This window comes from Odocoileus virginianus, chromosome 11, assembly GCF_023699985.2.
Source record: "Odocoileus virginianus isolate 20LAN1187 ecotype Illinois chromosome 11, Ovbor_1.2, whole genome shotgun sequence".
NCBI lineage: Eukaryota > Metazoa > Chordata > Mammalia > Artiodactyla > Cervidae > Odocoileus > Odocoileus virginianus.
In genome coordinates this window covers 19,589,166-19,601,316 of record NC_069684.1, presented here as the reverse complement: position 1 = coordinate 19,601,316, position 12,151 = coordinate 19,589,166, and the positions used below count along the sequence as shown (strand labels likewise).

The window sequence follows — 12,151 nt, the reverse complement described above, 5'->3', positions numbered from 1 at the left end:
TGGCTGCCGCTGACCAGAACCCCCATGTTGCTAAGGGGGATGACACTCCATCCTCCTAAACTTGCATACTTCAGGATTTTCCCCTTTTCTGGCATGTCTTCCTGCCAACTCCACGGTGCCCGAGTGAGTACCCAGTGTTTTTAAATTAGCATGGAGCCAACCTGCGCAGGGCATCTGGGCAGAGCCCTATGGCTCCTGTCATTGCAACAACGTGACTGTTGTCTTCTTCCTCACCCGGACCATCAGGTCCCCTCGGCCACACTGCTCCAAACCATAGGGGAGTTTTGTTTTTTTTTTCGCAATTAGCCAGAACTCTCTGCAGAAAGATGCAACAGAGAGCTGCGGGGTCCAAGGCGGTCCCCACTCAGCTGTGCCGATCCAGGCATGAAAGGACACTGACCCCGTGTGGCCACTTGTGGGCGTGCAGCACCAGGAGGGAAAGGAGAGGCAGCGAGGCACTTGTGAGGTCTTTCAGTCCTTTGACCTCAGGCAAACGACCCTTCCAGGCCCTCCCGCATCAGCTGAGCGTGGACCCTACCCATGGCACAGGACCCCCGACTCAGAGCCAGCTGTTCACCTCTGATGACACGTCCCCATCAGACACTCAACTCTTGTTAATATTGGGCTGTAGCTTCACAGGCCATTTGAGCTCAGTATGGCCCAGAGAGGTGCTGTGGAGGGCTGGGCGTGGGCCACTCAAGAAGGGTTTTGACAGACGGAGGGGAGAGTTCTGCTCCCCATCCTCAGGTCCCCAAAGCCCAGACCACAATGTCCAAAGCATAGTGGCTTACTTAGTGAGGAATCTGCAGACGTCCGCACACCTGCACTCCAGGTGAGGGGACTGGCTTGAGCCCAGGCAGGCGGGTGGGGAGCAGGCATAGGAGGCTGGCCAGGGGAGCTGCCTCTCAGCAAAGGTTCCAGAATAGGTGCGGCACTGAACTGACTTCTCTAGAAGCTGAGTCTCCAGCCCCAGTTCTGTGCTCCTTCCCTCACCATAGGGCTCTCTGAAAGTGAAGAGGCCTGAGGGCCACCGTCTGGGCTAGGGGAGGAGAGGGTGTAGAGAGAGGCAGTTGGAGCATTCTGATGCTATCTGAATCCTGAACATATCAAAATCAGGCTCTGTTTCCAAATATTCACTTTTTGTTTGATGCTGTGATCAAGGTCCTATGAAAACAAAGTGCCATGCTTGGGAGAGATGAGGAAAGAGGCTCAGAAAAGTCAAATAGCTGTGTCTCGAGTCAAGACCACTCTGTAAGAAGCCACGCAGGGGGTTGAACAATATAATGAAAATACAACCTAGGCAGGGCTGTTTGGCTCCAGAATCCATGCCCAGCTGCTGCCCCCTGTAGCTTCTAAGGAAGAAAAGCCTGACTGGTTTTCGGAGCTCCCTCCTCCCCAGTCTCAATCCACTCTCCCCTTGCAGTAGAGTTATTGACTCACAGTCAAATCTGATCGCCTTGCTGCCTGCTCGACACTGTCAGCAGTTCTCCTTTGGTGTCAGGGTAAAAGCTCCAGCCTTTGCCTTAACTTCAGAGGCCTTCCTGACCTCTCCCCTTGCTCCAACCACATAGTTCCCCTCTAATTTCCAGCTGCACTGAGCCGCAGGCAGTCGCCTAACCCACTACCTCTCAGACCTGATGGACTTTGATAAAACGCAGATTCTGGTTCCCTAGACCTGGGGTGGGGCTCTGGATTCTAACGAACCTCCAGGTGATGTTAATTCTGCTGGTCCACAGACCAAAGGTGAGTGTCAAAGTGGTAAACATGTCATATTCCCCTCAACTCTGACCCCTGCACAAACTATTCCTTTGGTCTGAAACATTTCCCCTTCCTGTCTTCTTCCTCCTGCTCTATCACTTTTGTTGTTCTGTCGTTAAGAGACCTCCATGGACTACAGCAGGCCAGGCTCCGCTGTCCTCAACTATCTCCTAGAGCTTGCTCAAATTCATGTCCATTGAGTCAATGATGTTTTCTAACCATTGGATCCTTTGCCGCCCACTTCTCTTTTTGCCTTCGATCTTTCCCAGCATCAGGGTCTTTTCCAATGAAATGGCTCTTCGTATCAGGTGGCCAAAGTATTGGAGCTTCAGCTTCAGCATTCAGTCCTTCCAATGAATATTCAGGGTTGATTTCCTTTAGGATTGACTGGCTTGATCTCCTGCTAATCCTACTCCTCCATACCTCAGGTTAGATGCCACTGCCTCTAGGAAGCTTTCCTGCCCACTTTGAGACTAGTTAGGGCATGCCTCATCTGTTAGAGTTGCAAACAGATAACTGAAATGGGATCTGGGGTTGGTTTTTAAAAATACTCAAGAAAAAAAGTGGGATCAGGAGATAGATGAAATAAGGATGACAGAATATTGATCCCTGTTGAAGCTGGGTGATGGATACTTGAGGATTCATTGTGCTCTCAACATTTCTACATTTGGAAGTTTCCCCCCAAAAAAAACTGAAAAAGAAAAAAAACCAAAGCCTAGGTTAGGAGCCTTTCCCATGTGCCTCCTTAGTTTGTGTCCCTGCCTGTCCCCAACCCCACTCTAGCATTGACCCCACTGCACTGTGAGTTGCAAAATTTTTTAAGGGCCAAGATTATACTGTGTTTCGTTCAATTTTGTACCCTGGCTTTTGACACAGTCATCAACACAGAGTAAATACTCAATATATTTTTGTTAAATGATTGAATGAAAATCTTGCCAAGGTGACAGAAAGCAAATTGTTGAAAACACATGTTGAAACGAAACAATGCACTATTGTTCTGCCTTATGTAAAGCTGGTCTGTGTCTGCTCCTGGAATTCTCTGTGAAGTCCAGTGAGTCTTGGGAGAATCAATTTAAATGATGAAGCAGAAAGAAAATTTAGACCCAGGACCTCTTTAGTGTATAAGGGAGAAGAGTAAATATGGTATGATTCAAAGCTGTTGAAACAGAAATAATATAGATTCATTCATTCAGTTACCAAATATTTGTTCAGTGTCTGAGCCTAAGATTTGTCTGTCATGTTAGAGACACCTCTTCTCCAGGGTAGCTATTTGCATGAGCTTATATCTTTCCTGGGGAATCCCAGGGATGGGGTCGCACAGAGTCGGACACGACTGAAGTGACTTAGCAGCATAGGAAGAGAAGTTTTTTAAAAAGCAAAACTCGGCTGAGTGCATTTTAAAGATCTCATTGGCTTTATTCAGTGATTCATGAATCAGACAGTATCCAATCTAGCAGATAGAAAGGAACTCAAAGGGGTTTGCCAAATGAGTTTTATAGGAGAAGGGAACAGGAGAAAGGAAGTTACACTAGGTTTTTTTTATTTTAAAGTGAGTTAGTTATTGCAAAGTTACTTTCCTTTAGTGAACGGCAGGATCTATCAGGCAGATTACCTAAATAATGCTGATTAGGCCTGCTTGACTGGTTTAAGATTCCATTTCCAGGAGAGCCGAAACCATAATAATGTCTCAGTTTGGTGACATAGGCTGAGCATAAAGAACTCCATTTTGGGTCTGTTGTCTTGTTTTTAACAGAAGCTTGTGTTTGTTGGCCAAATGAAAGAGGCGGAAGGATTTTCTTGGCATGGGGAGGGGTATTCTTTTGGTTTGTGAAAGGAAGGACAGCGATGGGATGATGAGATCTCTGGGTCCCATCCCAGAGGAACTAAAACGAGTAAGTTAGGGTTAGAGGTTAAAGAGCAGTCTTTGGAGGACCCTAGGCATCAACACAAGCCAATAAACCACCTCTGCACTTCATTTCCTACACCCATCTGCTTGAACCCAGGGCAGCCTTTACTCTCAGATTGCATGGTGGCCAGGAGCATTGGGGGTGGGGAGAGAGAGCATCATCTCAGTTTTCTGTCTTGAAGAATGAGGTGAATGGTGATGGCTTTCAAAGACATGAGAAATATGGTGGGAAGAGCAACACTGAAAGAAACACAGTGAGTTCACATGTGAGACTCTTCACTAGGGGATCCCCTTTAATGTGTGAGAGATAGTCTTGTGCAAACCAAAAGAAGGGACCACCTGGTTCCCCCAAATGGAAACAAGCTTCCAGGACTCATTACCCTATGAGGCAGGATCAGAGGCTGGAGTTACAGACAGAATCACAAAAGACAGGTGGATCCAGGAGTCAGGAGAGACAGAGCATAGAGGAACTACCACGCATCATGGCAAGTTCAAAACTTTTGAGGTTAACTATAAGAAGGGAAATGGGGTTTTTTAAATTTTATTTTTGTATTATTTATTTTTGTCTGCACTGTGTGTCTTCTGTGCTGCACATGGGCTTTCTCTAGTTGCGGCAAGTGGGGGCTGCTCTCTAGTTGTAGCGTGCAGGCTTCTCATTGCAGTGGATTCTCCTGTGGCAGAGCCTGGGCTCTAGGGTGTGCAGGCGTCAATAGTTGTTGCACACGGGCTTAATTGCTCCCCGGGATGTGGAATCTTCCCAGACCAGGGATTGAACCCTTGTGCCCTGCATTGGTAGGTGGATTCTTAGCCACTGGACCACTAGAGAAGTCCCACGATGGAGTCCTTTGACCGTGGCAGAACTTGGGCCTGTATAATCTCATGTGCAGAGGTTGGCTGACTTCCACTAAACCATACACTCTGGGGACAGACCCAACATCTTGTTCATGTCTATACCACGAGCCTTAGAACAATGTCTAACTCAAAGTAGGTGCTGAACCAGTGTTTAAAAAAATCAATGAACTAAATGAATGTTCTTGGAATAGTGTTGATTTTTGCTCTGCCCCCAGGCTGGAATGATTAATCTAGCTCACTCACACTCCATTTTGTTATTCTTATCTCAGTTACTGTGTTTATACAGCGTTTTATAACTCCCCTGTCCTCCCAACTTCAGGGAAATTGAAGCTTCGATAATGAGGGAAATTTTCACTTAATTGTTTTCTGTGGGAAGTCAACCTCAGCTAACATCTGGTGGCCTCCACGACATGCTCACGCTGAAGAGATTTTATATTTTCCTTCAGCCTGCTGGATCCAGACCTTAGAGAAACAAACCTCCCTGTCTTTCCATTAAGAGGAAGTTTAGTCTCATCTAGACTCTGTCTGCCTAGGGCCTGATTTTAGATGAGCAGACCAGACTTTAGCAAAATAAGCAGAGCAGAGAGGGAATTCTGATGTTCGGGTTAGGCTATTTTCTTTCTTTTTTTTTTTTTAAGGAAATAAGTCTTTATATAGATACATAATTTTATTTACTTATTATTGACTCTGCTGGGTCTTCATTGCTATGTGGGCTTTTCTCTAGTTGCAGTGTGTGGGCTTCATTGTGGCGGTTTCTCTTATTGCCGAGCACAGGCTCTAGGGCTCACAGACTTCAGTAGTTACAGCTCCCAGCCTCTTGAGCACAGGTTCAGCAGTTGTGGTGCATAGGCTTCCCAGGTGGCTCAGTGGTAAAGACTTCGTCTGCCAAGCAGGAGATGAGGGTTCGATTCCTGGGTCGGGAAGATCCCCTGGACGAAGGAAATGGCAACCCACTCCAGTATTCTTGCCTGGGAAATCCTATGGACAGAGGAGCTTGGCGGGTTACATACAGTCTGTGGGAATGCACAGAGTCAGACACGACTTAGCAGCTAAACTAACAGTAGTTACTTTCAAGAAAGACAAACAAGGCAGCAACTGGGAGAAGGTAAGTAGGGCATCCTGGGATGCTAGAAATATTCTATTTCTTGACCTAGGTGGCTGTTAGATGGATGTATTCACATCTATAAATAAAATTTATTTATCTGTTAGCTTATGATTTTTAAACTTTAATATAAACATATTTCACTTCAATAAAAAAAAATTGCTTTACTGATTAGATTATAACCCAAAAGAAGAGTGGTGTAGATATAACTTACACAGTCAGATCTGGCCACGCAACCCAGGGGTGTGGGCAGTAAAGCCCTCCCGCTGTCCTGCAAGCCCCCTAGGACACAGTGCCGGGGGACCAAGGTGACCCCTCCCTCGGGGTATCTCCCTTGATAGAGGAGCACTGCCCAGCGCCCTGTGTCACTCTGCCCCCCAGAAAGGTCCTCACTCCATCAAGAACCAGTGGGTTATGCAGAGCAGTCAACACTGTGATCCAGCAGGGAAGGCCAATCCTTTCCCCAGACCTCCCAGTATTTACCAAAGGGGCTGGTGAGAAGGACCAGGCATGGGACTGGGGCTTTCAAGATCTTTGAGGTCAGTGGGCCAACTACACAGAACTGCCCCAGGCTGTGCAAGAGCTCAGAGGAGACAGCTCACCTCTCCCCTCTTCCCACTCAGCACAAAAAGCAATTTTGTCCCAGGGCCTATGTCAGCTTTCTATCTCTGATTTGATCACTAGCTAAGTTTAGATACTTCCCACAGCCTCCATCCTCTTGCAAAGAAAGAGCAACAAGATAACTCAGTCCTAAAAATGAACAAGGGACTTACCTGGCGGTCCAGTGGTGAAGACTTCAAGCTTCCAGTGCAAGGGGCACTGGTTTGATCCCTGGTCAGGGAACTAAGATCCCACATGCCTCAAGACGTGGCCCAAAAAATATTTTTTTAAAAAAAGGACAAAACATTTAAACAGGCTCCTCACATAAGAGGATATACAAATGGCCAAGAAATATATAAAATGATGCTCAATATCATTGGTTATTGGAGAAATGAGAATTAAAACCACAATGAGATAAGACTATACTTACATCAGAATGGTTACAATGATAAGACCTGATAATACTATGTCAGGAAACAGGGCGGGTGTCTGTCTACCTTGCTGCTGGGACTGTAAACTGGCCTCCCTCTTGGAAAACTGTTCTGCACTTTCTACTAATGCTAAACGAGCCCAGTAATTCTCTCCTGGGTGTGTACCCAACAGAAATGAGCGCTTGTGGCCACCCCAAACATACAGAAACACACAAGAATCTTCAGAGCAGCTCTGTCCCTAACAGCCACAATATTGGATCCAACCCAAATATTTGTCACAGGAGAGCGAATATTGGGGTTTTCCCAGCAGTCCACTGGTTGGGACTCCACGAGTCTACTGCACGGGGCACAGGTTGAATCCCTAGTGGAGGAACTGGGATTCCCGAATGCCAAGAGGAGGAGACAAAAAAAATTATTTTTAAAAAGAGGAGAGTGAATGTTGAGGCATAGTCATTTACCACAACACTACTCAGCAAATGCAAAAAAGACCAAAATGCTGCTGGATGGACTTCACATGATGCTGAGGAAAAAGAAGACAGACACAAGATTACATACTGTACGATTCCATATAAATGCAGCTCTAAAACAGGCAACACTAATCTATGGTGCTAGAACTCAGGATAGCAATTCCACTGCTGGATTGTGGGGTTTTTACTGGGATGAAGTGCCGGGACCACCCACGTCTTGATACAGGTGGTAGTTACATGGGAATACATACAAATGAAAGTCCATCTAGTGTTATACTTTCTTCAATTCAGATGACATATAAGCTCTACTTCAATAAAAATTTAAAAGAAAGATGAAACAAAAAAAGGAAGGGAAAAATGAAAGAAAGAGAAACAACAAAACTCTCTCATAGGCAAAATGGTACGATCACCCTGGAAGATAGGCAATTTCTTAAAAAGTTAAACTTTCACCTCCCTGGGAGCCAACAATCCACTTTTGGGTATTTATCCTAGAGAAATGAAAGTGTATTTCACACTAAAACCTATATATAAATGTTTATATTAGCATTATTGATAACAGCCCCAAACTGGAAATAAACCAATGCCTTTCAACAGCCAGTGGATAAACTGTCACACATATACATGGAAAACTACTGGGCAATGAAAATGAAAAGATTATGACGTTTGTATCAGCATAGATGGATCTCAGATACACTGTGCTAAGTAAAAACTCAATCTCAAGAAAGTACATATTGTATGATTCTATTTCTATGACAGTCTGGATAAGACAAAAATATAATAATGGAGAACAAAGCAGCAGTAGCTAGGGTTTAGAGACAGAAGAAAGGTCTGAATACAAAAGAGGCAGCACAAGAGAAATCTTTGGGGTGTTGGAATTGTTTAATATCCTATCTGAGATCACAAGAATCTATAGGTGTGTAAAAATGCATACATTATACACCCAAAAAGTGACTTTTACTCTATACTCTATTTTTAAAAAATGATTTGGTAAAAGCAAAAGGACATACAGTTGCAATCATTTCACATGCTAGCAAGTTTATGCTCAAAATCCTTCAAGCGAGGCTTCAGCAGTATGTGAATCAAGAACTTCCAGATGTACAAGCTAATTTGCAAGAGGCAGAGGAACCAGAGAACTGTCAACATTCATTCTATCATGGAGAAAGCAAGGAAATTCCAGAAAACATCTGCTTCTGCCTCATTGACTATGCCAAAGTCTTGATTGTGTGGATCACAAAAAACTAGAAACTTCTTAAAGAGATGGGAGTATAAGACCACCTTACCTGTCTCCTGAGAAACCTTTATTTGGGCCAAGAAGTAACAGTTAGAACTGGACATGGAACAACAGACTGGTTCCAAATCAGGAAAGGAGTATGACAAGGCTATATATTGTCACCCTTATTTAACTTGCATACAGAGTACATTATATAAAATGCCAGGCTGGATGAATCACACGCTGGAATCAAGATTTCCAGGAGAAATATTAACAACATCAGATATGCAGATGATACCACTCTAATGCAGAAAGTAAAGAGGAACCAAAGGGCTTTTGATGAGGGTGAAAGAGAGAAAAAGCTGGCTTAAAACTCAATATTAAAAACCTAAGAGCATGGCATGTGGTTCCATCACTTCATGGCAAATAGAAGGGGAAAAAGTGGAAGCAGTGACAGATTTTACCTTTCTGGGCTCCAAAATAACTGTGGATGTGACTATAGCTGTGAAATTAAAAGATGCTTGCTCCTAGGGAGGAAAGCGTTGACAAATCTAGGCAGCACATTAAAAAGCAGAGACATCACTTTGCCGATAAAGGTCCATCCAGTCAAAGCTGTGGTTTTTCCAGTTATCATGTATGAATGTGAGAGTTGGACCAAAGAGAGGGCTGAGCACATGAGAATTGATGCTTTTGAATCGTGGTGCTGGAGAACCCTTGGATTGCAAAATCAAATCAGTGAATCCTAAAGGAAATCAACCCTGAAGATTCATTGGAAGGATTGATGCTGAAGCTGAAGCTCCAGTACTTTGGCCACCTAATGCGAAGGGCCAACTCATTGAAAAAAAAGACCCTGATGCCAGCAAAGATTGAAGACAAAAAGAAAAGGGGTCCACAGAGGATGAGATGGTTAGATAGGATCACCAGCTCAGTGGACATGAATCTGAGCAAACTCCAGGAGACAGTGGAGGGCAGAGAAGCCTGGTGTGCTGCAGTCCATGATTTTGCAAAGAGTGGGACATGACTTAGCAACTGAACAACAACAAAAGCAAAAGACAAGATGGGAGTTCCCTGGTGGCCTAGTGGTTAATGTCCCATACTTCCCTTGCTTTGGCTCGGGTTCAGTCGCTTGTCAGGGAACTGAGATCCTGTAAGCCATGTGGCATGGCCAAAATACAAATAAGTAAATAACAATTTTTTAATAATAAAAAAGGATAAAATTATATCTAAAAAACAAAAAAACAGGGGGCTTCCCTGGTGACTCAGTGGTAAAGAGTCTGCCTGCTATTGAAGGAGACAGGGGTGTGCTCGCTTCGGCAGCACATATACTAAAATTGGAACGATACAGAGAAGATTAGCATGGCCCCTGCGCAAGGATGACACGCAAATTCATGAAGCGTTCCATATTTTTGATCCTCTATGACCCACCTCCCAGAATATTGGAAATAAAAGCAAAAATAAACAAATGGGACCTAATGAAACTTAAAAGCTTTTGCACAACAAAGGAAACTATAAGCAAGGTGAAAAGACAGCCCTCAGATTGGGAGAAAATAATAGCAAATGAAGCAACAGACAAAGGATTAATCTCAAAAATATACAAGCAACTCCTGCAGCTCAATTCCAGAAAAATAAATCACCCAATCAAAAAATGGGCCAAAGAACTAAACAGACATTTCTCCAAAGAAGACATACAGATGGCTAACAAATATATGAAAAGATGCTCAACATCACTCATTATCAGAGGAATGCAAATCAAAACCACAATGAGGTACCATTACACGCCAGTCAGGATGGCTGCTATCCAAAAGTCTACAAGCAATAAATGCTGGAGAGGGTGTGGAGAAAAGGGAACCCTCTTACACTGTTGGTGGGAATGCAAACTAGTACAGCCACTATGGAGAACAGTGTGGAGATTCCTTAAAAAAATGGAAACAGAACTGCCATATGACCTAGCAATCCCACTTCTGGGCATACACACCGAGGAAACCAGATCTGAAAGAGACACGTGCACCCCAATGTTCATCACAGCACTGTTTATAATAGCCAGGACATGGAAGCAACCTAGATGCCCATCAGCAGACGAATGGATAAGGAAGCTGTGGTACATATACACCATGGAATATTACTCAGCTATTAAAAAGAATTCATTTGAATCAGTTCTAATGAGATGGATGAAACTGGAGCCCATTATACAGAGTGAAGTAAGCCAGAAAGATAAAGAACATTACAGCATACTAACACATATATATATGGAATTTAGAAAGATGGTTAACGGTAACCCTATATGCAAAACAGAAAAAGAGACACAGATGTACAGAACAGACTTTTGGACTCTGTGGGAGAAGGCGAGGGTGGGATGTTTCGAGAGAACAGCATCGAAACATGTATATTAGCTAGGGTGAAACAGATCACCAGCCCAGGCTGGATGCATGAGACAAGTGCTCGGGCCTGGTGCACTGGGAAGACCCAGAGGGATTGGGTAGAGAGGGAGGTGGGAGGGGTGATCGGGATGGGGAATACATGTAAAACCATGCATGGCTGATTCATGTCAATGTATGACAAAACCCACTACAACATTGTAAGGTAATTAGCCTCCAACTAATAAAAATAAATGAAAAATAAATAAAATTAAATTTAAAAAAGGAGACAGGGGTGGGATCCCTGATTCAGGAGTATCCCATGACTAAGTCTGTGTGCCACAACTACTGAGCCTGTGTTCTAGAGCCCAGGAGCTGCAACTACTGAAGCCCTAGAGCCCGTGATCCACCAGAGAAGCCACCACAATGAGAAGCTCACACACTGCAACTAAAGAGTAGCTCCCACTTCACTGCAACTAGAGAAAAGCTTGTGTGGTAATGAAGACCTAACATAGCCATAAATAAATAAATAAAATAAAATTATTAAAAATAAAACAAAGATCCAAAATAAAACTCAACCCTCTCTTCACCTATCCTGGCCTTCACTCCTCTGAGCCCAAGCTGGAGGGGCAGACGGCAGAGACCTCAAGGACTAGGGCAGGGCCTGGCTCAGAGCGGAAATTCATGAGCTTGATTTCCTATCCGACCGTTCACATGGCTTTGGAATCATCATCATCCTGTGAAAAGGCATCAGCTCACTGTCTATCTCTGTGTGTTTGCTTTTTAATCCTCAGAACTCACCACTCAGAGACAGCTGAGCGGCCCACATGACTCCCCAAGGAAGAATTTGTTCTCTGAGGTCCTGGCCAACGCAGAGTCCCTTTGGGGGCACAGAGGGAAACTTATCACCCACTAGACCCATCTTACCCGTAACTCAGGACTCCTCCCAGCTGGTGGGTCCAGGGTGTGAGCTGTTATCCACGTGGGGAGAACTGCAGGTCAGTTGGCCTTGGTTACACAGAGTGCCTACCATGTCCCCTTGCTCCTCTGTGCATGTGCTCATGGTGGTTGTTCTGCCTACAATTCTTTCTTCCCAACCCAAGACTTGGCCCCTATACTCCTGGACTGCTCAGGACCCTGCTTAAATGTCACCCTCCCTCTCCCAACAGAGGCAGAATCTAGCACTTGCATACTCAAGTCCTGTTGATTCTTCCCCTAAGCACCCACCAATGGTCCCCTCCTTTCCACCAGCACCATCCTGGCCTCAGTTCAGACCTCTCACCCGGATCCTTGTGAGGATGAACTGGCCTCCAGGCCACCTTCTCTGCTTTGACCTCGGACTGCTCCAATCCTCCCTTAAACCTTAAAACCTCTGTTGGTTCCCCTCCGTGGGGGTGGGCACATGAGAACCTGCCTGGCTAGACCCCTGCCACTTTTTCCACTCCCACCTCCTTCCCAGACACATCCCCTA

At 44.8% G+C, this 12,151-nt stretch overlaps 1 non-coding gene across 1 annotated transcript; it reads left to right on the top strand.

The window, feature by feature from the left end:
• The first annotated feature begins 9,627 nt into the window (after window positions 1-9,627).
• LOC139037616 (U6 spliceosomal RNA) lies at window positions 9,628-9,734 on the top strand. The gene has a single exon (XR_011490491.1). It is a non-coding gene; the product is annotated as a U6 spliceosomal RNA (small nuclear RNA).
• The last annotated feature ends 2,417 nt before the right edge of the window (window positions 9,735-12,151 follow it).